The following is a 24010-nucleotide window of genomic DNA, read 5'->3' as shown; positions in this document are numbered from 1 at the left end:
CTCATGATTGGATTCACCTGTGTAAGGATGTCAAGGGTCAATGAGCTTACCAATCCAATTTTGTGTTCCAATAATTTGTGCTAAATGTATTCAAATCAATGAAATGACAAGGGTGTCCATTTTATGCACCTGTCTAATTTTGTTTAAATAATTATTGCACATTTTCTGTAAATACTAGAAAGTTCATTTCACTTCTCAAATATCAGTGTGTTCGTCTGCTATATGATATATTTAACTGAAATTTCTGATCCAGACAACCAATGATTTATAAAGGAAAATTATGTAACTTATCAGGGTGCCCAAACCTTTGCATACAACTGTACATACGTAGTCACAGCTTTTGCCATGAAGCTCAAAATTTGATGTCAAGAACGGTCTAGGGCAGGTTTTCACCCAGGATGTGTCTGGGTGATTCTTTAACTACGGGCACTATTGGCCTTGTAAATGTAATTTCCACCACACCATTGCCTTACAATATAAAGCGCCTTGGGACAACTGTTTGTTGTGATTTGGCGCTATATACATGTGCTCTGATGTCACTGTTTATCTCCATAGGAACTACCCAAACAATCTTTCAAACTGTTTAAAGGGACATTACAGTGTTGTGGTGGAAATTACAGCAATAGTGTGGGACAGCTACATTTTGTTTAAAAAAATCACAACAGTTGTATGACATTGAATACCCCAATTATGTTTTATTTTACTGATATTTTATTCAGAGATATTTTAAAACATTAGAAAAAACGTTTCTTTACCATTCATTTTTATCATTGAAGATCAAAAGTCTGGGTGTGGGACAAGCACAAAATGGCAATATTTGCATATAATGATGCTGAAAAAAGGTGAAAAAGTCATCATAGACTACTAGAACAAATTTCTTAACACACTTTCATTGTAAAGATAACTATAAAAGTGTGAAATTTCCCCTTTTTTTCTGTTTTTCATACAATATGATCAAAGGACATAAGTGCCCGTAGTCTAAGAATCACCCCTCTATACATTGCTGCATTCATCTTTCCCTCAATCCCAGTTCCTGCCACTGAAAAACATCCCCACAGCATGATGCTGCCATGCTTCACTGTAGGGATGGAGCCTGGTTTACTCCAAACATGACGCCTGACATTTACACCAGAGTTCAATCTTTGTTTTACGAAGGAGTGGCTTCCGTCTGCCAACCTACCATACAGGCCTGATTGGTGGATTGCTGCAGAGATGGTTGTCTTTCTGGACAGTTATCCTCTCTCCACAGAGAAATGCTGGAGCTCTGACCATCGGGTTCTTGGTCACCTCCTTGACTAAGGCCCTTCTCCCCAGATCGCTTGGGCGGCCAGCTCTAGGAAAAGTCCCAGTGGAACTGAACTTCTTTCATTTACGGGTGATGGAGACCACTGTGCTCATTGGGACCTTCAAAGCAGCAGAAACATTTCTGTGCACTTCTCCAGATTTATGTTTTGACTTGAGACAGACCTGTCTCAGAGGTCTACAGACAATTCCTTGGCTTCATGCTTTATTTGTGAGAACATGCAAACTCCACACAGAAAGGACCACATTGAAAACAATAGGCAATAGTGCTAGTCACTCAGGCACTGTGCTGCCTCCAATATCTAAATATGACTCAACTAAATCATCACTTTTACAGCCAGTTTTCTTTACATAATTCAGGGGCTGGATACCTGAACATTTCAAAGTCACTTGGACTTCATTTCCATCAGTCATTCAGAAATGCAAACAGTGTGGTCCTGTGCAGCAAAATCTGTCTGGAGGAGGCAGTTTTGAAAAACTGACTGTGTGAGGAGAATAGTGAGGGAAGTCACCAAGATGCCTTGAGAACTCTGAGGAGCTAGGCTTCTGTGGCTGTGACTGGAGAAATTGTGAAGAGTGCAACGTTTGTATGTTGCATCAACACTAATAGCTTCATGGTGGAGTGCAGAAGAGAGGTCAAGTCTTCTTTAGAAGGAAGCTGAAGATCTTCCTCTTCTTCTTGCAATATTTGTTTGGTGGTTGTCAAAGTGAGGTGCATTATCACCACCAAATGGACAGACATATGAAGCAGTACCTTGACATAATGCACAAAGAATCAGAATAGCTTTTATTCGCCAAGTATACACAGAATACTAGAAAGAATTTGACTAGAGTTTGAGCTGCACTCTCTCTGTATGGTATGTATAAATATACACTAAACACTGAATAATTCAGTCATAAAATGTGCAAATGAAATGTGCAAGGAAAAATAAAATGTGCAATAAGAGAATAGAATAACAACACCAACAATGCCGACAACAGTAACAAAGAATAACAAAAAGGACAAAATAGAAATTAGACTGAGCTAAGAACATTTTTTTGTTTTATTGAACAAAGATACAATATATATATTTAATGCAAGACGAACATGATCAAAATACATGGGAAAATGCAACATGGAAAAAGAAAATGAGAACTATCATCACAAATTATTCTAGTTATTTTTAATTAAGGAGGAAAATAATTTTAAAGCATTTAGAAACCAAACCAAGGAGGATGTCAGGAGATGAATTTAAAGTATATATATATATATAAACGGGAAATTTCAAACGACAGTTATGTAATTTCCCTATCCCTGCCGATTTTGTGCATTTTGTGGTAGAATTTCACATGCAATAAATACTTAGAATTTTTTCATTATTATTGTTTTATTTTCATCTTGATTTATTTAATACGAGTCGACCATGAGAACCACAACCGACTACTTCCTCTTCTTCTTGCAAAGTTTATTGGTGGTTCGCGAAAGCATGTTACTGCCACCTACTGCGCAGGGGTATTAAGCGGTGCATCAGCATCACCCAGAAATGAAAAGAAAGGCACAAATATAAATAAAACTGAATGAAAAAAATACCACAACAAAATCCCCAAACATTATGAGATTGATTCTTTTCGCTTTTGCCTTAGTTTTTTTGTCGGGTTTTCGTTTGTTAACGCTTGCACCTACCGCATTTCACCCATGGGGGCGCTGTGGAGTCACTGATGTCAGCCATCTGCTGTCGTCCGTCGTCATCTCCAGCAGGAAAATGGAGGAATGATAGAAAAAACAACGTCGAGTACGTGTTTATCTCTGGTTGTATCTTGCAGGTGGGTAGAATATATGTTTTATGTACTATAGCAATTTGGATGTATTTATTTCTCTGTTTGTTCTGCGTACTTTAAGCACTCATTCCAAATGTCTGAGGTGAGGTCGTGTCGACGACGGGGCACGATGTTGGCTAAGTATTAGTATTTAATTCGGCTCATTCCTGAGTGTTTCTACACGATTAACATATTATGTGTGTTGTTTTGTCGTGTTATGTCCATGATCAAGTTTATTCCAGGTAGGATTTTTCGCTGGCGTGGCCGAGTTTGTTAGCTGCGTATGGCTAATAGCGTTAGCTAAGCTAAAGTGCACGTTGTGCAACGACCATTGAGGACGGAATTATAAAGAGTAGGACGTACAACTGTAATGTTTTAATATTATTATTGCTCAATCTGCCACAATATGAAACAAATATTCGCCGGCGAACAGTCGTTTTAATCATGCTCGCGGTGTGGGTTGTGCTAAATCTCAGCGCAGCCATCTTTGTGTGGCGTGCAACCGGGCCGTTTGTCTTCTTTTTCGAATTTAAATATATAACAGCCTTGGCGTCATACGTATTTGTCACTTATGCTTAGTTTATTTTAATTTTTTAAGAACCACATGTAAGATAGGGGGTTTGCAGGGAGGGTGTGCAGTAATTGATGGATATCACCGCTATCGTTCTGCAAACTGATCTGTTCTTTGCTGTCCATCACCGTCCTCAGTAATTATGAACATGGCAGTTTCTCGTGACAACAGGCGGTCAGTATATTGGATTTATTTATTTATTTAAATTGGGCGTTTGCCCTGCAGTATGATCTGTGTCTCAATGCATGTCTGTCAGTGCTAATGATCTTGGATTCTTAAATAGGGGTGTGTGAATTTTTCAGTATTTTACGGGGTGATTATTCTTCATGGGGTCACGATTAGAATCAAAGATTTTTCGATTACAGATAAATTCAGTACGTAAAGCTTATTTCAGGATGTACTCGTTTGCTGTAATGTGCTAAAGCCCCTTCACACCAGGCTTGCATAGAGCTGCGCGTACAGTTGCGTACGGTTGCTTACTGTATTCTTATTGCCACGTATGTAGCTCTTGCCCTTGTATAAACCGAGTTTTCTGCCTCTCAATCCACTCCTGCCTGCTGTCCAGAACACATCGCTGCTGTTGGAATTAGAGTGGACTGTTGTAATAACACAAACAGAAGAAGATCATGAGGTGGTTAAGTCCTGGGCTAAAAGCTGCAATTCTCTTGCATCTGGATGCACTGGAAGCCCTAATTAATTATGTGGCAGAATGTGAACGCTTGAAAGAAGAGCAAGAATACAGAAGGATGCAAGCTATTGCAAGAATGAGAAGACGACGTGTTAGGGTGACACCTTTGATCCAGCGCATGCCCCTGCATGGGCAGTATGAAAAGCTGATGAAAGAACTGCATGCTGAGGATGTTTCTTCTTTTACCAATTTTATGCGGATGGAGCCACAGGCTTTCCATGAACTTTTGACACGAATTGTACCAAGGATTACCAAACACGATACCAGCTACAGGAACGTCCTGGAACCTCGTTTGAAGCTTGCTATCACTTTGAGGTTCCTGGCAACAGCTATAAGACACTTCAGTATGAATTTCGAGTTGCCCACAACACCATATCTGTGTTTATTCCACAAGTGTGCTAGGCCATAATCAATGAGTTATCTGATGAAGTACTCATGTGCCCAGTTACTCCAGAGGGATGGAAACAAGTTTCACAACATTTCTACAACCGCTGGAACTTTCCTCACTGCATGGGTGCCATAGATAGCAAACATGTTGCCATCAAGAAGCCTGCAAAGACTGGCAGCTTATTCTACAATTACAAAGGGTTCTTCTCCATTGTACTACTTGTAGTTGTAGATGCTCACTCCATATTCATGTATGTGGACATTGGACAGGCTGGCTCTGGCTCTGATGCTGGTGTGTTGAACGCGACTCCTTTCAAGGCAGCAATTGAGGCAGGCAAACTGAACCTGCCTGAAGCAGACCCTCTGCCTCATGATGACCAGCCACTGGAATACTTTTTTGTGGGAGATGAGGCTTTTGCTCTCAAGACTTGGCTGATGAAGCCTCTGCCACTTTGCAACATGACTCACCAACAGAGAGTCTACAACTACAGACTGTCAAGAGCCAGAAGAGTTGTGGAGAATGCATTTGGCCTTCTGGCAGCTTGTTTCCGCTGTCTTCTTATCACTTTGCCCCTACCGCCAGACATAGTCATCAAGCTCACCCATGCATGCTGTGTCCTACACAACTTCGTGCGACTCAGAAACCCTACAATTGATGTCGCTACACTTGACCAAGAGGATCCACAGCACAATCACAAAATAATCCCAGGCTCATGGAGACAAGATGCCCAGCTGCCAGACATGGAAAACCTGCGTCATGGTAACACAAGTACAGCAGCCAAAGAGCAAAGGAACTACCTAGTGGAGTAGTTCTTTCATTTTGTTAAGACAGTGGAATTTATTGTATAAACAAACTGCAGTGTTTGTACAGTAACTGTCTGAAAACTGACATTTAAATTCCTGCTGAATAAAACACTCTGAAATTCAAACTGTGAAGTCTCAATGAAGATAACAACTTGTATAACTTGATTATGATCATGTATTTATATCATGTCTCCATATACATTTCAGCACACTTGTTCTTTCTTTAATATTATATTAATGAAAAAAATATGGAAGAGTGGGGTACAATTAGTTTAACCTAACAGCTAATGTTAGCTTATCTAGCCTGCTGTAGCACCATTTAGCATAGCTAACAATATAGTCAGTTCTGTTTGGGATACTAACGTTAATACACACTTTTGTTTACATTTGTTTTATATATATTTAATACTGTGATTTTAGGGTTAAATTACGCTAATGTACTTTATACAGTAGTTACCGGCTTTGTTTACCTTGGCTAGCAAGGTACGGTTGGCTTATTAACGACTAATTTAACAGTAGCTCATCTTAGCTTATTTTCGTGATTTATTTATTTTACATGTTGTAAATTTTTAATATTCTTCGGTTTATGGGTTCTTTAATAGATATCAATGTATAGTATCCTATTTTGGAGTTTCCATTAGATAGCATATACAACCCCTGGCAAAAATTATGGAATCACCAGCCTCGGAGGATGTTCATTCAGTTGTTTAAGTTTGTAGAAAAAAGCAGATCACAGACATGACACAAAACTAAAGTCATTTCAAATGGCAACTTTCTGGCTTTAAGAAACACTATAAGAAATCAGGAAAAACAATTGTGGCAGTCAGTAACGGTTACTTTTTTAGACCAAGCAGAGGGAAAAAAATATGGACTCACTCAATTCTGAGGAATAAATTATGGAATCACCCTGTAAATTTTCATCCCCAAAACTAACACCTGCATCAAATCAGATCTGCTCGTTAGTCTGCATCTAAAAAGGAGTGATCACACCTTGGAGAGCTGTTGCACCAAGTGGACTGACATGAATCATGGCTCCAACACGAGAGATGTCAATTGAAACAAAGAAGATTATCAAACTCTTAAGAGGGTAAATCATCACGCAATGTTGCAAAAGATGTTGGTTGTTCACAGTCAGCTGTGTCTAAACTCTGGACCAAATACAAACATGGGAAGGTTGTTAAAGGCAAACATACTGGTAGACCAAGGAAGACATCAAAGCGTCAAGACAGAAAACTTAAAGCAATATGTCTCAAAAATCGAAAACGCACAACAAAACAAATGAGGAACGAATGGGAGGAAACTGGAGTCAACGTCTGTGACCGAACTGTAAGAAACCGCCTAAAGGAAAAGGGATTTACATACAGAAAAGCTAAACGAAAGCCATCATTAAAACCTAAACAGAAAAAACAAGGTTACAATGGGCTAAGGAAAAGCAATCATGGACTGTGGATGACTGGATGAAAGTCATATTCAGTGATGAATCTCGAATCTGCATTGGGCAAGGTGATGATGTTGGAAGTTTTGTTTGGTGCCGTTCCAATGAGATTTATAAAGATGACTGCCTGAAGAGAACACGTAAATTTCCACAGTCATTGATGATATGGGGCTGCATGTCAGGTAAAGGCACTGGGGAGATGGCTGTCATTACATCATCAATAAATGCACAAGTTTACGTTGATATTTTGGACACTTTTCTTATCCCATCAATTGAAAGGATGTTTGGGGATGATATTATTTTTCAAGATAATGCATCTTGCCGTAGAGCAAAAACTGTGAAAACATTCCTTGCAAAAAGACACATAGGGTCAATGTCATGGCCTGCAAATAGTCCGGATCTTAATCCAATTGAAAATCTTCGGTGGAAGTTGAAGAAAATGGTCCATGACAAGGCTCCAACCTGCAAAGCTGATCTGGCAACAGCAATCAGAGAAAGTTGGAGCCAGATTGATGAAGAGTACTGTTTGTCACTCATTAAGTCCATGCCTCAGAGACTGCAAGCTGTTATAAAAGCCAGAGGTGGTGCAACAAAATACTAGTGATGTGTTGGAGTGTTCTTTTGTTTTTCATGATTCCATAATTTTTGCCAGGGGTTGTAGAATATGTATTTTGTCTTCCTATAGTAAACTATAGATGGATATCTAAAGCATATTACATCATAGCTTCTGTTTCTCCAATAAATTAACCATATTTATAGCTTAGCCTACTGGCTATAATTTATTTTACTAGTCTACAGACTAGGTATACGTGTATATCCAATCTTCTCATGTATGAATATTTAGGTTTAAGAAGCTAATTCCTATATATTATGTAGTACTATATTTCTTGTCTAGGGCAGGGGTGGTGGCCAAGTGGTTAATGCGCTTGGTTTCAGTGTAGAAGGTTCCTGGTTCAAATCCCACCCCTGCCACATTTCTCGATGTAATGTGGAGTTGCGTCAGGAAGGGCATCCGGGGTACAACCTGTGCCGATTCAACATGCAGATCCACCTTGGATTTGCTGTGGCGACCCCGAGTGCAAACAAGGGAGCAGTCGAAGGGACTTTCACTATAATTCTTGTATATGTTGTTTATTATCCTTATTGTGTAAATATCACTTATATACATGATGTCAAATTTCTTGAGCCGCTTGGGTGGGTAGGGAGAGTTCCCATGGGATAAAAAAGCTTCTTGACCTACTATCCCTAGTTCTCAAGACCAGGCACCCAAGTGACTTTATTCTACTCTTCTTTTTTTTTTCTTTTTTTTCTTTTTTTTTAGATATTTAAAGTTTTAAGAGTCTCCACACTGATCATCTGAAATAGACTTACTGCGCATTTAGTACGAAGCAGTGTGTTTATTACTAAAAAACACACGGTCTGCTCGACTTGGTGAGTAACTATTGACCCGACAGCCGGTTCCCCATCAGTCGAAGCCGGCTGCTGTTCAGACTCGCACTGTTTCGCTTTTTCTGGGCAACACACAATGATTCACAAACACGGTAGCTTAAAACAACAACAAAAAAACAGTAACTGCGAGGGTTGCATGTTCAACCTCCTGCTGAAATGCCTCTGCTGAATCAGAGAAACAGGGATTAAAAAAAAAAACACGTAGGGATCCAGTCCACCAACCTTAAAAAAAAAAAGTTATATTTTACAAGTTGGGGGGGGACAGAACAGAAAGCCACATCCCATCGCCATTTCAGCAAAATGTCAAGACTTTGGCACAGGGACATTGTGCCATTGCTTAGGGAGAGCCCTGGACTATTGATGTTTAAAAATGCAGAAGTACTTTTTATCTGATTACTCGATTAATCGGCACAATAATCAGTAGAATACTCAATTACAAAAAATAGATAGCTGCAGCGCTAGTAGAGTTCTACTTTAAAATTGGAATATATTATAGAAGGCATACCTTACTGAATTTTTATGAATTAATAATTACTAATAACTGCACTACTACTATTACCAGTGTTTAAAGATTACTGGAAAGGTTTTTCCAGGTTTTTACTCGTGAACGTTTCTGGGTTAATTTTTGATAGCGTATGTCAGAATCCATTCATTCAGTTACATGCCCAAATGGTGGCGGTAATACATCTTGTTGGTTTACAAGCTGCCAATAATTTGCTAAGAAGAGCGGTTATTTTGTTTTGGCTTTAGGAATTTATTAATTCAATTTTTGGGGACTGCTATCGATTATTTTAGTAATCGAGAATTCTATCCATTATTCTGGCGATTAATCGAGTAATCGGGTTAAAAAGTACTTTTGCGTTTTTAAACAACATCAATAGTCCAGGGCTCTCCCGAAACAATGGCACAATGTCGCTCTACCACCACACAGATTGTCAAATTTAGTCTATCCCTCTCTGTTTTCCTGAGTAACTATTTATTTTTGTTCATATCTTTACAAGTTTAGGATTTTTCCCGGTGTTAGGAACTCAGCCCTCCCCTGACACCGCAGGCAGTCTAATCCTCAGTCAGGCTACACCTGAACATGATCACAGCTGTCTCTTTACAATGCTGAAACAATAAACAAGGGATGTTTAAGTACGTCTGTGACTACAAGCGATTTTTGGGGGTGGGGGGCATATACAACGGACTCTGAACTTCAAGATCTGATGCTACGAGCCCTGACGAGGCAGCAGTACGTCCCGCTGTACGTCTGCAAAGGCAAGTGTCGTTCCTTTGCATGTACCGCTTTGAGAACAGAGCGCATTTCTGAAAATGAAGTACTTCATTTAGTCATATTTAGTCAGTTTTGCTATAAATGCGCAGTAAGTCTAATTCAGATAAGTGTGGACCCTCTTTTTCTGAAAAGGCTTCATTTTACTCATTTGTGCCTCGTTGGAAAGGTGTTGTTTTTGCTGCTACAGATTAGCTCTTACATGCCTTATGCTCATGCTCTAGTCTTCTGTTTTTTGGGGGGACATTACAGCGCCACACAGGCCTGGCGTATGTACTAAACATTAAACGGAGCTTCGAAGCACAGAATTTGCCTCAAACATTTTTTTGTAATCGAATTAGTTGAGTTACTCGACTAATCATTTCAGCCCTAATGCGTGGCTGTTCACCTAACGGTTTGCTTGGTTGTGGACTTTAAAAGATATGAGCTGTGTATTTCTTCCAGTAATATATTAAGTGGAGCTAATGGGTGAAGCTCCCATTTGCTGAAAATGTTAACGCAGATATCATACAGACGAGAGTTTAACTCTGTCTGCAACTCCTAACCGCAAGATTGAGTTTGAGCGATGGACAAACTTTTGTCTAAGGTGAGTGAGTAACTGAAAATATGTGAAGTTAAGGCTCTGCTGAACTTTATCAACAGACGTTAGCCTTATAGCTGCATGGTGTTGAATCAGTCACTGTCGAGCTGAGTTGTCCATTCAGCTGCTCCCATTTGTGAATTGTTGGACCTATTTTTATTTTTACCAAATAAAGCTACAGTTTTTTTTTTTTTAATTGCTACTGTCGTAACTACAAGAAAAATTTCAACTGTAAATGAACTAGATTTTTCTTTTTTTTTTATATATAAGTGGATTGCATTTATATAGTGCTCTTCCATCTGCATCAGGCACTCAAAGACCTTTACACACTAATGCCTCACATTCACCCCGGTTTGAGGGTGCTGCCATACAAGGTGCTCACTACACACCTGGAGCAACTAGAAGATTAAGGACCTTACTCAAGGGCCCTTTGTGATTTTTCCGGTCAGGCTGGGATTTGAACCAAGAATCCTCTGGTCTCAAGCCCAGCGCTTAACCACTAGACCATCACCTCCCTTTAAATTTTTTTTTTTTTAACTATCAAGTAATCAAAGAAAATAGCACAGCACTGTCTCATATTTCTTTATATTTTAAGTAATATATTTCTTGTCTCACATCAGAAACATTTCAACATTTTGCTGAATGAATGAATCTACCAAGCTTTGAGGGGCCAGCTTAAAAATAATCATTTTATCTGATAAAATATACTAAAAACACACATTTCCCACCTTTCTTATGAGTTTTTTTTGTTTTTAATAATAAATCTGTAAAATAAACTATTAAGGAATGCATCTGATTGCTAAAATTTTGACAAAAGCATGTGGTTGACCAAAGCTCCCACCTTAATGTATTCTATTTACTGTGGTTCTATGTGCAACAGAGGGAGAATTCCATAAGGCGGACTGACAAAAGTTTCACAAAGTTTAGGTGTGATCAATGTGACTGTCCCAGCCTCTGTGTTTGGGTGCATGTGGCTGGCTGTTGTCTAACTCACTCACTTATAGATGCTGCACACAATTTCTCACTTGTCGCACTAAGAATGCATTCAAAACCAAAAGACTTGCTGAAAGATACTGCAGTGCCAGTGTTATTTACGACCGTAAGTGTGTAAACACAGGGCTGAGCTACAACCAAAGTCTCTTACCTCTTATACCATTTCAGCCGGATTTGTCATTACAGCCTGATGAAAACTAATCCACATAACACGTCCTGATTGTGGACGACGCCTGAAAATAGTTGCTTGTCAGGGCTGAAGAAATGTAGCGTTCTAAGAGAAGTCCTGTGTTTTTAGTCTTAACTAGAGAACGCTGGAGTTTTTGTTCCACAACAAGAACATTGAGTTATTTTAAAAGTTAAACAGTCATTCACATGACATCAGCATTTATAACATCCCATCAACACACTAAAATAAAATCTAAAAAAGTAATTGCTCTGTTTGGCATCCGTGTAAGAAGGGAAAGTCGCTCAGAGTTAACGCCTTACTGCTGCAGTGTAAACACTACCACACGCTTATGTTGCACTACCAGTTTGAATGCAGTGCCTGTAGTGGTGATTATTTTTTAGCAGATATATTTTGCGCGATTACTATTAATAGAAAATGCTAAATTTGAAAACATCTATAAATATTAGTTTTATTTACCACTTAAAATTAAACTTATACCAAAAAAAAAAATTTACAGGAGATCCCTTTGAAAGATGTACACATTACTTTTCATGCTGTTTTATTTGTTTAAAAATAAATGCCCAAGGTTCCTTATGTTAATCTATAAATTTTCTCAACAACAGCTAAGTTATGGTTTTAATTTTCAGATGAACATTAAAGATTTCTAAATCTTTTTTCATTAAAACTATTTTAATTACAGGTTTTCTAATGTAAGAAAAGTTTAACTTCAGAATGTACAGTAATCAGAAATTAGTCTTGAAGTAAACACATTTGTAAGGATTTTAAGGTGGCCAAGAATTTGAAAACGGATAATACCTCCAAAGCTCCTGCAAAACTAGGAAAACTCAGTGGTGAAGGAAGGTTGAACAAGTTGATGCCATAAAGACTCCTATTAATCCATTTGAGTTGACACTGAGAATCATTATAATTATTTATTTATTGGTCATTTCCTTTACTGTGTTTTTCTGAACCACAGTGTGTTTTTTGGATTAAAGGGTGGTAGCACAATACAAGTTGTGTGAAAAGACGGGTGGAAAAATGGACCTGAACGAATAAAAAATGTAGGTTTTTCATAAATATATTTGAAAATGCACCAGAATGCATCTGAAATTTTATTTTATTTTTTTTTCTCCCCTGGGGAAGAACCCCCAGACCCCTGCCAGGGGCTTGGGGCCTTTGACCCTTACCAAAGAGTTTCTTTTTTTTCCCCCCCCCCCCATGGCCCACATTTATCATTGATATAAATGCAGTCATTTTCTTTTAAACTTTCCATATAGTGGTTTAAGATAAGGTTATTCAAAATGGAACTTTGAAATTATTTTTATTTTATTTTTTTTAGTATTGATCGAGCAGGAACAGTGCACAATAGATTTATTTCACCAGATATAGGAGAATTCAGGGATGCTGAAAATGTCATGCATGCAACCTTGGCTGTCCACATAATGGCAGTGTTAACATTTGAAAGACAACATCATTGTCAATTCTTGCAATGTACGAAATTTTTGGTTGGTGGTTCAGTATATGTGAAGGCGTTGGATGCAGAAGTTTGGCAAAGGCAATTCACCAGGCTGAGGCTTGATAAGGAACTGAAGTCTTCCTGATGTGTACGAAATTCCAGGCTGTGACCTAGGTTTCCATGTATGGAATTCAGACAGATTGGATCTTGATTCTAGCTTTATTCAGCCTAATGATGTTGAGAAACTAGGTCTAAATGTGTGTGTGTGTGTGTGTGTGTTGATCAACTAAATTGAAATGTATTGGAACACAAGGCAGCACAGTGGATTAGTGGTTAGCACTGTTGCCTCACAGCAAGATGGTCATGGGATTGATACCCACCTGTGGAGTTTGCATGTTCTCCCCGTGTCTGTGTGGGTTCCCTCGGGGTGCTCTGGCTTTCTCTCACATCCAAAGACATGCGGGTTAGGTGGATTGAAAGCTTTCTATTGTCCGTAGGTATGTGTATGTCTATATGTGGCCCTGCTACATACTGGCGTCCTGTCCCCTCCCTCACACCCTATGACTGCTGGGATAGGCTCCAGTCCCCCATGGCCCTTAACTGGAGTAAGCGGTTGAAGATGAGTGATGAATGAGTATTGGGACACGTGTTTGGCTACAATCTTTATGCTAAAAACTAGGGGTGCAGACAATCTGATCTAATATCTGTATCGGGTTCCGATACCAGCATAAATCACAGATCAGAAATTCCCAATACAACATGAAGACTCTTCCGATCCAGGAAGCATTTCTGTGTTTTGAAACGTCACCAGTGCTGGTGTGAGCTGCTGCTGGGTGACGGTGGGGGAAGGTGTGTTCCTGCAGCCAGCTAGAGCAGAGCAGCTCACAGCAGCACTGGAGACATTTCAAAACACAGTCGCCGAGCAGTCAGTGCCAAATGTCGGTGTTTCTAGTATAAAATATTTACAACCAGGACACAACGCTGGTTTGAAATATTTTATACTAGAAACAAGACTAAAGGGTGTTGCGTAGGGGGATGTTCTGTTATTTTCTGTCTGAATAGGCCCCTGGCCTGCACAGTCCAAGCGGGAAGAATGGAGAATTTTTGTATTCATGTGGAAAGCACTCCCTGATTGATGGCTAAGAAAATTTTAACCGCGCCTTTATCTCTTGCTGTCCTCTTAAGGAGATTGCCTTTTTTCAAAGGGGGAGATATGCTGCGGTTCCCTGCTTTAGCTGCTGTTGGCTTTTCATGAACACAGCCAAATGACTTGCCCAGATTTTGAAGGAAAACAAAGCATAAATATGTAAAATCGCAGCAGCTGTGCTACTCTGGATAGTTGCTTCACTACCATGCTGCTCACCACATCAGAACAGATCCGGGTTCTCACAAGGATTTTTTTTTTTCACAGCGTAGGGAAGAACGTAGTGCGGCATACAACCCCTGGCAAAAATTATGGAATCACCGCCCTCGGAGGATGTTCATTCAGTTGTTTAATTTTGTAGAAAAAGAGCAGATCACAGACATGACACAAAACTAAAGTCATTTCAAATGGCAACTTTCTGGCTTTAAGAAACACTATAAGAAATCAGGAAAAAAAAATTGTGGCAGTCAGTAACGGCTACTTTTTTAGACCAAGCAGAGGGAAAAAATATGGACTCAGTCAATTCTGAGGAAAAAATTATGGAATCACCCTGTAAATTTTCATCCCCAAAACTTACACCTGCATCAAATCACATCTGCTCGTTAGTCTGCATCTAAAGAGTGATCACACCTTGGAGAGTTGTTGCACCAAGTGGACTGACATGAATCATAGCTCCAACACGAGAGATGTCAGTTGAAACAAATGAGAGGATTATCAAACGCTTAAAATAGGGTAAATCATCATGCAATGTTGCAAAAGATGTTGGTTGTTCACTGTCAGCTGTGTCTAAACTCTGGACCAAATACAAACATGGGAAGGTTGTTAAAGGCAAACATACTGGTAGACCGAGGAAGACATCAAAGCATCAAGACAGAAAACTTAAAGCAATATGTCTCAAAAATCAAAAATGCACAACAAAACAAATGAGAACGAATGGGAGGAAACTGGAGTCAACGTCTGTGACCGAACTGTAAGAAACCACCTAAAGGAAATGGGATTTACATACAGAAAAGCTAAACGAAAGCCATCAACACCTAAACAGAAAAAAACAAGGTTACAATGGGCTAAGGAAAAGCAATCGTGGACTGTAGATGACTGGATGAAAGTCATATTCAGTGATGAATCTCGAATCTGCATTGGACAAGGTGATGATGCTGGAACTTTTGTTTGGTGCCGTTCCAATGAGATTTGTAAAGATGACTGCCTGAAGAGAACATGTTAATTTAAATAAATGCACAAGTTTACGTTGATATTTTGGACACTTTTCTTATCCCATCAATTGAAAAGATGTTTGGGGATGATATCATTTTTCAAGATGATAATGCATCTTGCCATAGAGCAAAAACTGTGAAAACATTCCTTGCAAAAAGACACATAGGGTCAATGTCATGCAAATAGTCCGGATCTTAATCCAATTGAAAATCTTTGGTGGAAGTTGAAGAAAATGGTCCATGACAAGGCTCCAACCTGCAAAGCTGATCTGGCAACAGCAATCAGAGAAAGTTGGAGCCAGATTGATGAAGAGTACTGTTTGTCACTCATTAAGTCCATGCCTTAGAGACTGCAAGCTGTTATAAAAGCAAGAGGTGGTGCAACAAAATACTAGTGATGTGTTGGAGCGTTCTTTTGTTTTTCATGATTCCATAATTTTTTCCTCAGAATTGAGTGATTCCATACTTTTTTAGACCAAGCAGAGGGAAAAAAATAACAGTTCCTGCCACAATTTTTTTTTCCTGATTTCTTATAGTGTTTCTTAAAGTCAGATAGTTGCCATTTGAAATGACTTTAGTTTTGTGTCATGTCTGTGATCTGCTTTTTTTCTACAAAATTAAACAACTGAATGAACATCCTCTGAGGCCGGCGATTCCATAATTTTTGCCAGAGGTTGTAGCCGCTTGATGAGCGCTGCAGGAGGGTCTGGGGGCACCTCTCTCAGGAAAATTTTTAAATCTGTATTCTGAAACGATATCCTGCATTTTGAGGGCCAAATTTTGTGAAGTAAAGCCAAAGTTTTAATTTTTGTCACAGCCTTACTTTAAAGCCAAAACAACTGAGATATCAGGCCAAAACATGGAAGACAAACGTGGATAATTTGTGATTACTATAATTTTGAAGTTAAAAAAAAGTTTCTTACATTAGAAAACTTGAAATAAAAATAATTTCACATAATAAAAAGTTTCTTTAGAAATTTTTGACGTTTATCTGTGAATTAAAACCATGACGTATCTGTTGTTTAAGATGAAATGATTTCTTGATTAACATTATAATGAACCTTGGACACTTATTTTTACGCAAATACAACAGCATGAAAAATGTGTACATAAGTCTGGTTGATTCATTCATTCATTCATATCTGCAATTCAACCTTGACAAAAGACACCATATATAAATATTTAAGAGCCGGAATCTGTAACTTTCAAATGGGTGGTGATATATCATGTTTCAGTAGGCCACTGAAGTTAGGGGAAGTTGTATTGTCCAAACGGACAAAAAAACTTTTTAGCCAAATATACCATTTGGGAGGAAAATTATGGCCCTTTTTAGGGTAGGGGTTAAAGGGGCCAAAACAGTGACATAGTCAAAATGTGGATTTTGACCTTTGAATATCTTTGTGCGCCCTCAGTAAGCCTCATTGATCTTATGGTATATGAATGTATGGATGGAGTTCTCCCATTTAGCGTTATATTTTTCATGGCTAACTGAGGGTGCTGCCTATAGGTGGCACTTCAAGTCATAACTTTTGGCATTTTGGGCTACATTTGGGACCCTCCCAGGGTCTGCGCCCTGAATAGGCCTTGCTCATTTATGTGTATTTGGATACACTGGGACAAGTTCTTCCCAAATTTGCATAAATGGCGGTGGCTTAGTTATGGCGCTTTTGCATAGGTGGCGGTCTTTGTTAAAAACGCTATATTTGGCGATTTTCATTTGGCCATATCTCGATGCGCCACCTATGGATTTCAGTGAAACTTGTTTTATAATGTTCCTCTATATCTCTGCTATTCAGGATAAAGATATCAGGAAGGCTTTTTGCCTCATTAACCCTTTTCTTACTCTGGCTATGCCCACATATAGAGGAATAAAACACATGGACTGTGTACAATGTAAAGAACTTTACATTGCATGTGCAGTCTGTCAGAAACACACCTGACATAACTGAAGAATGAAATGTACAGTTTTAAAAAGTGATTTACTTTATTTTATTTCATTGTGTCCATCAGTCTGTCTCTCTGCTCAGCATAACTCCATTCCTATTACTGCCAGGGTTTTCAAATTCACAGGAAGCATTCTTGAGTCAAAGACCGTGGACAAGTTCAGTGATGGCTATCTTTGACCTATGTTAAGATAGGGTCATCAGGTGCTTCCCAGGTCACCGACTCGGATTCTCATGATTTTTTTTATTTTTTTGCAAGTACCTACATATGTCTGATGAACACATACAACATATTTCTGCGTATACAGCTAAGGGTATTTTCGCATTGCGTTATATTTTTTATAAAGTTCTCAGTGTAGGAGGGTTGCACATTATTTTTCCATTGGCACTGTGCTGTAGACTGCTGAAATGTGTGAATTATAAAATAGAGATGTTTTGTATTTTATGCAAAGTGTTGTGGTATTGTACTTTTACACGGGTGCTGGCCAAGCCGTTAGTGCTTGTTTCCAGAGAAGATTCCTGGTTCAGGGTCACCCCTGCCCATTCTACATGTAATGTGCAGTTGTCAGGAAGGGCATCTGCTGTGGTTACCCCTGAGTAAAAAGTAAAAAAAAAAAAAAAAAAAAAAAAAAGGGGGGGGGGGGGTGGGGGGATCTGAAGAAACTAACTAGTGTGGTAATGTACTTTTAAAACATACACACATAAGATGAGAGAAGAAAGGAAATGTGCCTGGATTGAGAGCAACAGGTTTCATCTTACACAGATCAATCAAAAAAAAAAAAAAAAAAAAAAAAGCAAACCCCACTTTTAGTAGCCCCAAGAATATCACTGAAACATGCAGATTTTTGACAAGATTTAGTTATAGATGGGCCTGAAAATGTACTTGCCATGTTCGACGAGAGGAGCATGGTGCATGAGTCGGGGGGTGGGGGGTCACTGGCCATTGTCAAGTGGACAAGCGTTAATGGCGAGCCTTGCAATTACATAATTACTGTCTGATGGTGTGATGCAGTTAATTGTGCAGCCCTAATACAGTCACAGTTCTACTTCTGGCAAAATCCATAATTACGGAACTGCTAATCCTCTGGCTTGGCGTGTAACGGTTGAGAAAACTGATAACGGGCTGAATTTGGGCAGGGCACGGAAAGTAGGGTGTGGCGCTCAAGTAAATCAGGCTTGCTGGAACATTGTAATGTCTGAAGAAAAAACAATTTTAGGATTCACATAAGCACCTTCATTAGACACACAATGAAAAATGTTTTCCAATAAAAATTCAGTGTTAAGAGGTTTATTGTAATAACTTAGTGGAACTTTTGGAATGTCTAGTGAAAATGAGAATTTTGTGTTAATGTTCCAAAACAACCGAATGCATGCAGTTTCAGTTAGAACGAAAACAAAAACACCACAGCTATTGGTGTTTTGTCCCCCCCCCTTAATCAGATTGCTTTTATTGTGCCCATTTAGAGCGCTTTTAAGTTTAAAATCTCAACTTTTCAGAGAGGCACCGTGACGTCACTACAGCCCCTTTTCAGGCACATGGGAGGAGAGGAGTAGCAGATTGGAGAGAAGCTTGGTTCTGGCAGTGGGTGAGTACGCTTTATCGCCATGCATTATAAGCTAGGTGTTATTGTCATAGAAAAAAATGTCAAATTGCACTTTGTTTTTCCCTCCTCCACTTTAAATGCTGAAACCATTGGGAAATAGCATTTTGGGGCAGTCAGTCAGCACTTCTCGGTTGGGAGTTAACACCAGTGCGCCTTGATGGAGCGAGTAATGACATGAGAAGTCGAAAAAAATTAGTCACATGCAGGGATGGGTATCGGGAACCGGTTCTTTTCGGGTATCGTTAAGAAATGATTCGCTCCATCGACATCAATAGCCTTTTTGCTTAACGATTCCCTTGTCGGTCCTTCAGAGCGGCTGTTGTTTTTGGGGCCGTTTGTCAGGAAAATGATCATTTCTCTGTTGATTACAGACCCTGGTTCTGTAATCAACTGTTTCTACAGCACGGCTTTGCTTTGAACTTCGATTCAGTGAAACAGTGCTTCGATCTGCTGCATTGGTTCTTTATTTTATTTCACTTTATCTTAATTTTTCCCAGCTAAACCCTAACAAGCATATGTCTGAGTAATATTTACATTTTTTATGCTAAACCGACCTGTTATGGTCTTCTGAAACAGTTGATAGATATATTTTATAACTTTAAAAATGGTACCGATGCTAACGCGTTAGCATGTCTATGGCGTTTTCAATATTAAAATTAGCATTAAGCTGTTCGCATCTCAGCACATTTGTGCATTTTTTTTTCTGTATAATAATTAATGGCTCAGCGTTTGTTGTCATGAGTCAAATGTATTACAAATTGTAATTTTTTTTAATTTAGTTATATATTAATAATAGCAACAACAGTAATGGTAAGAATAACTAATAATGCTACAATACAATTTTAGAGAAAGAGACAAAGAACTTGATAAAACAAAATGCAACAGAAAAGATAAATCCAATGAACATAAATAAATAAATAAATATAGAAATAAATGTTTCCTGTGAACACCTAGTGACTTTTATGCTGCGTTCACACCGGGCGCGACCAGACGCCACAAATTCGCATCGGTCGCATGGCGACGGATGCGCCACCATCGCCCGGTGTGTCGCTCTGCTTTCGCTGCGAAAATTTGCCCCAGTGCGTCATCAAATAGGAGGAGCTTCCTTTCCGCTCGCCGGCTCCGGTTGTCAGTCAAGTTAACATGACAAACCTTGATCACATGGAGCGAGTTGTTGTGGAAAGCTGACAAACGTCATGAGACGTTCCCAATTCGGGGAATATCATTATTTGCTGCAGGAGCTGCGTCTGGATGACGGCCACTTTCAGCGGTCCTTCCACCTCTGCAGGACCCAGTTTGAGGACCTCCTGTCCTGTTCACGCGCGCACATGTAAACAAAAGAAACTCCGCTGCTTGCTGTGGGGCTGCTCCTCGCTCTTCCTCAAAACAACTGTCATAATTGTGTTTAGAAACCAGTCACCATTTACTTTATTATACATCTGTGTAGTTAATAAATAAAATAATCTTCACGGATGATTCGATTGCGCGCGAAAGTGAAAAAGAAAAAAACTCCGCTGCCCCTGCTACATGGCTGCTCCTCACTCTTCCCCCAAACTCTGTCATAATGGTGAAATAAAGGACAAAAGGGACATAAGTCCTGCTCACAGGCTGGCTACCAGAGACAGGACATGTTCACATCCAACTCAGTCAAACTCCAGACATCTCTGTCACTACATATCCAGTCCCTGATTGGTCATCGTGGCGCGACATGACGAAAAAGTTCAGATTTTTCAACTTGGGGAGGAGGGCGATGCAATATCGCGTCACAAACATGCCAATCGCTCAAAATCGCTTCACTTGTGTTGCGCCTGGTGTGAACGCGGCATTACACTTACACTTCGTCCGTTGTAAGTTTAATGACAATTTGTTTGGTCAAACCATATTTTCAGTATTAATTTCTTCAGTGATTTCTTCCAGAAATCTGCCAAGCTAGAAAACTGCTGCATCCTTGTAAGAGCATAATACTACTGGAATGAATTTGAATAAGGAAAGTTCTTTTTTTTTTTTTTTTTTTTTTTTTCCTCCACTAAAATGGATGCTGCACTCACTGCAGTTTATTGTCTGGAATAGTCCCAGATTGCATTTCAGAGCTTCTAGAATTAAAAAATTTTTGTGTGGGTGGTGTTTGTGGGGGAGGGGGGTGGTTTTGGGTTACAGCTTTTTTTGTTCACCACTTTCATCCCTGAATATGTCAGTTGTGAGTCACTTTAGTGCGTATTAAAGTCACTAACTGGGACTCTTGTCTTGTTGCAAGAAAGTAACGAGAATCGTCCTCCATTCTGTTCACACAGCTCCAAAAACTGTGCACTCTATCATTCTAACTTGACTTGGCAGAGTCCAGTTTGACTGAACAACTTCAAAGGGAAATGCTGTTTAAATCAGCTGACACCTCTTTCCAAATGTTGTAATACAAAAAACTGCAATCAGTCAAAACATGTTTTTTTTTTTTTTTTTTTCTCTCCTCTCCCAAAATGAGACGTCCTGCACTAATGTGCAGCAGCCGGCTGAGCTCATCTCAGAGGTATGAAGTGACATTCATGCCAAAATGTCTGAAAGGAAATGCTTTTGACAAAAACTACAGTTTTTATGTCCAGAGATTAAGGATATAGTGACCAATTTAAAATGTTGTTGACATAGAAAACCTGTAAAGCCTACTTTTAGTACACAGAAAATTCACAAGAGGTATCGATAAGGAATCAGGTTAAGTGGAATTGATAATTGCATCTATCGATGAAATCTTATCAATACCCTTTTTTTTTTTTTTTTTTTTTTCGCTGAAAATGCCAGGTTGTTGTGCATTTGGAGGCACAAATAGACACAGAAGACTACTTTCAGATCCGAACAGAAGAAAAAGTTCAGTCCCATGTACAGTAAAACTCACCAAAACTGTCATCGTATAAACCAGATATTCACAGTCACCGGACAAAAAAAGTCCCAAAGTTTTTGTATTGTTTTCCATGTAATAAACATTGTATATAACGGATTTTGTACAACAGACTTTTCGTTCACATCGGATAAAATGTCCCGTCTGATCGCAGTGTATTTCCATTAAACCCCTCGCATGTGGGACCGGAGTCACTTCCGTGATTAAAAGCCCGGCCGTTTATTTTTTTCACACCGTGCTCCGACTCGGACCTGCAGCCTGAGGTGCACGTCAGGCTGCTGCAGGCTGCACAGTGAAAGCAGCAAAGTTTGCTGCTTTCACCACATGCCATTTACAGTTTGATAATGGATCAAATGCATTTTGCAGAAAAAAAAAATCAGGAAATTTTGACCCGTTCAATAAATGAGGTGCAGGTCCCGATTCAGGATTCCCGTAGATGCTCAGTGCCTCCTTACTGTAACTAATTCGTTAGTCATCTCGCTCATCATCGGATAAAATGTCTTGTCCGATCGCAATGCATTTTCATTAAAAACCCAGAGCAGTCTGGATGTGCAGAGGTACAAATTAAAATTCATCGTTCTGACACTCGCATATTTGAGTAAAGTGGGACTGGAATCATTTCTGTGATTAAAAGTCTGACCGTTAATTTTTTTCAAACTGTATTCAGACTGGGACCTGAAGCCTGATGTGCAAATGTTAAATCAGTCCTTCATCTGCCATCATATAATAATGGTTTTTACAGTGTGCGCTGATTACAAATGGATCAGAAAAGTCCGCAAATTTACAGCACATAGTCGATAAAAGAGGAAATTGTTCATCTTACCTTTGATTTGGAGGTAATGATTGTAAAAAGAAAATCTTCAGGGTCAAATTAGTCCATAATAAAGCATAATCCAGAGACTGAGAACTTTAAACTGTCACGCACATCATTGCATGATGCTGACTTGCAGCTGCATAAATTTTATTTATATATATATATATATATATATATACACACACACACACACGAGGACAAATACCAAGAAAGCGTGCAAAATTAATCAATGAACTCAAATTTATAAAACACAACCATTCAAACAGTGGCGCACAACACAAGGTGCGCCAAGATTCTATATGTGATGTAAGAGCTTTCTTATGGGGCATATGTTCAAAGAGGACAACCCAAGGATGTTTAGGGGGCTGAGGGGGGGAACGTTGTAAAAATAGTTGAAGCACTATCTAATTTCCAGAAGAAAAAAACCTGAAATAAATGAGATAAAGAAGACATATCAGTAAAATTTCAAAAAGGTATTATCCTTAAAAAGATCATGGGAACATTCAGTGCCCTTCTTATCCCATTGATGAGCTGCAGTGTCTAAGAAGGAAGGAGGAAAGAGATGATAATTACATAACAGGCCAAGTGCAGAAGTAGAAACATTTGAAGTGAAGTTGAAATTGACAGCATGTTTTAAGAGAGGCAAGTACAACAGGAATATTTCAACTTCAGTTTATTTTCATTTATATAGCTGGGCAATTCCTGTGTTACTCACTTTACATTTAAAGCAACAGATGCTTGAATAAAGGTGTTCCCCTCTTTTATGATTGGACTGAGCAGTCGTATTTTTTTCAATGTAAATGCTAAACACCAGTCTCTACATCCATATAACACAACATGAGGAAAAAACCTTTCTTCACTGTCCTTGAAGGCACATTTTGTCACCATTACTCACGTTACACAAAAATCACATGGCTTTTTTAACTTAAGTTTGCTTTCAATTTCTTGTTAAACTACAGAGGACGGAGCAAAATGATCTATTATAGTTCAAACCTTTATTAATAACCTCTCCAGAAGAACAAACAAATTGGAACAGGCTAACATTTCTCTTTATAGACATTAAAAGAATAAAAGTCATGTTACTCGCGTTCAGGGCTTAATTTGAGGGGGGGCAAGCCGGAGCGCGCTCCAGAACCTCTGACGTTGGCTCCACCAGCTATTTATCCCTTTATCTACGGCGATGGTGCCCATGCCATATTTTCCATATGCGTATTTTTTTTTTACCCTAACTCTGCCATAGTTTGTCCAATCCGAATGATTCAAAGGGCATTGTAAAGCTAACACCAAGGGCTTTCCAATGATATATGGTGTATTACGGTAAACATAGCCTGTGATGTCATAATGCAGAGGAAAATCACGGAAGTTTCACACTAGCGCGCCGCTGATTCTCATTACCGTAAGTTCTCATGTAAGCCCTCAATCTGAAAAATTTCAACACTGACAGCAAGTCAGGAACCCGTGCTCTCCAACAGTATGCTATATGTTGCATATATTACGGTAAAGTGC

The 24010-nt window shown here is 39.1% G+C and overlaps 1 protein-coding gene across 4 annotated transcripts in view; it reads left to right on the top strand.

Annotated features, from left to right (window-relative positions):
* Positions 1-2990: 2990 nt before the first annotated feature.
* Positions 2991-24010, top strand: part of dido1 (death inducer-obliterator 1) — an 86030-nt gene continuing 65010 nt past the window's right edge. For all 4 annotated transcript variants that reach the window (XM_034167236.1, XM_034167235.1, XM_034167237.1 and 1 more), the window contains exons 1-2: positions 2991-3105; positions 18700-18788. The gene's annotated coding sequence lies outside the window, so the exon portion shown is untranslated. The remainder of the gene's footprint in view (positions 3106-18699; positions 18789-24010) is intronic.

Source organism: Thalassophryne amazonica, chromosome 3, assembly GCF_902500255.1.
Source record: "Thalassophryne amazonica chromosome 3, fThaAma1.1, whole genome shotgun sequence".
NCBI classification, from domain to species: domain Eukaryota; kingdom Metazoa; phylum Chordata; class Actinopteri; order Batrachoidiformes; family Batrachoididae; genus Thalassophryne; species Thalassophryne amazonica.
The sequence above is the reverse complement of the archived record's forward strand: the minus strand, read 5'-3'. Positions and strand labels throughout refer to the sequence as shown.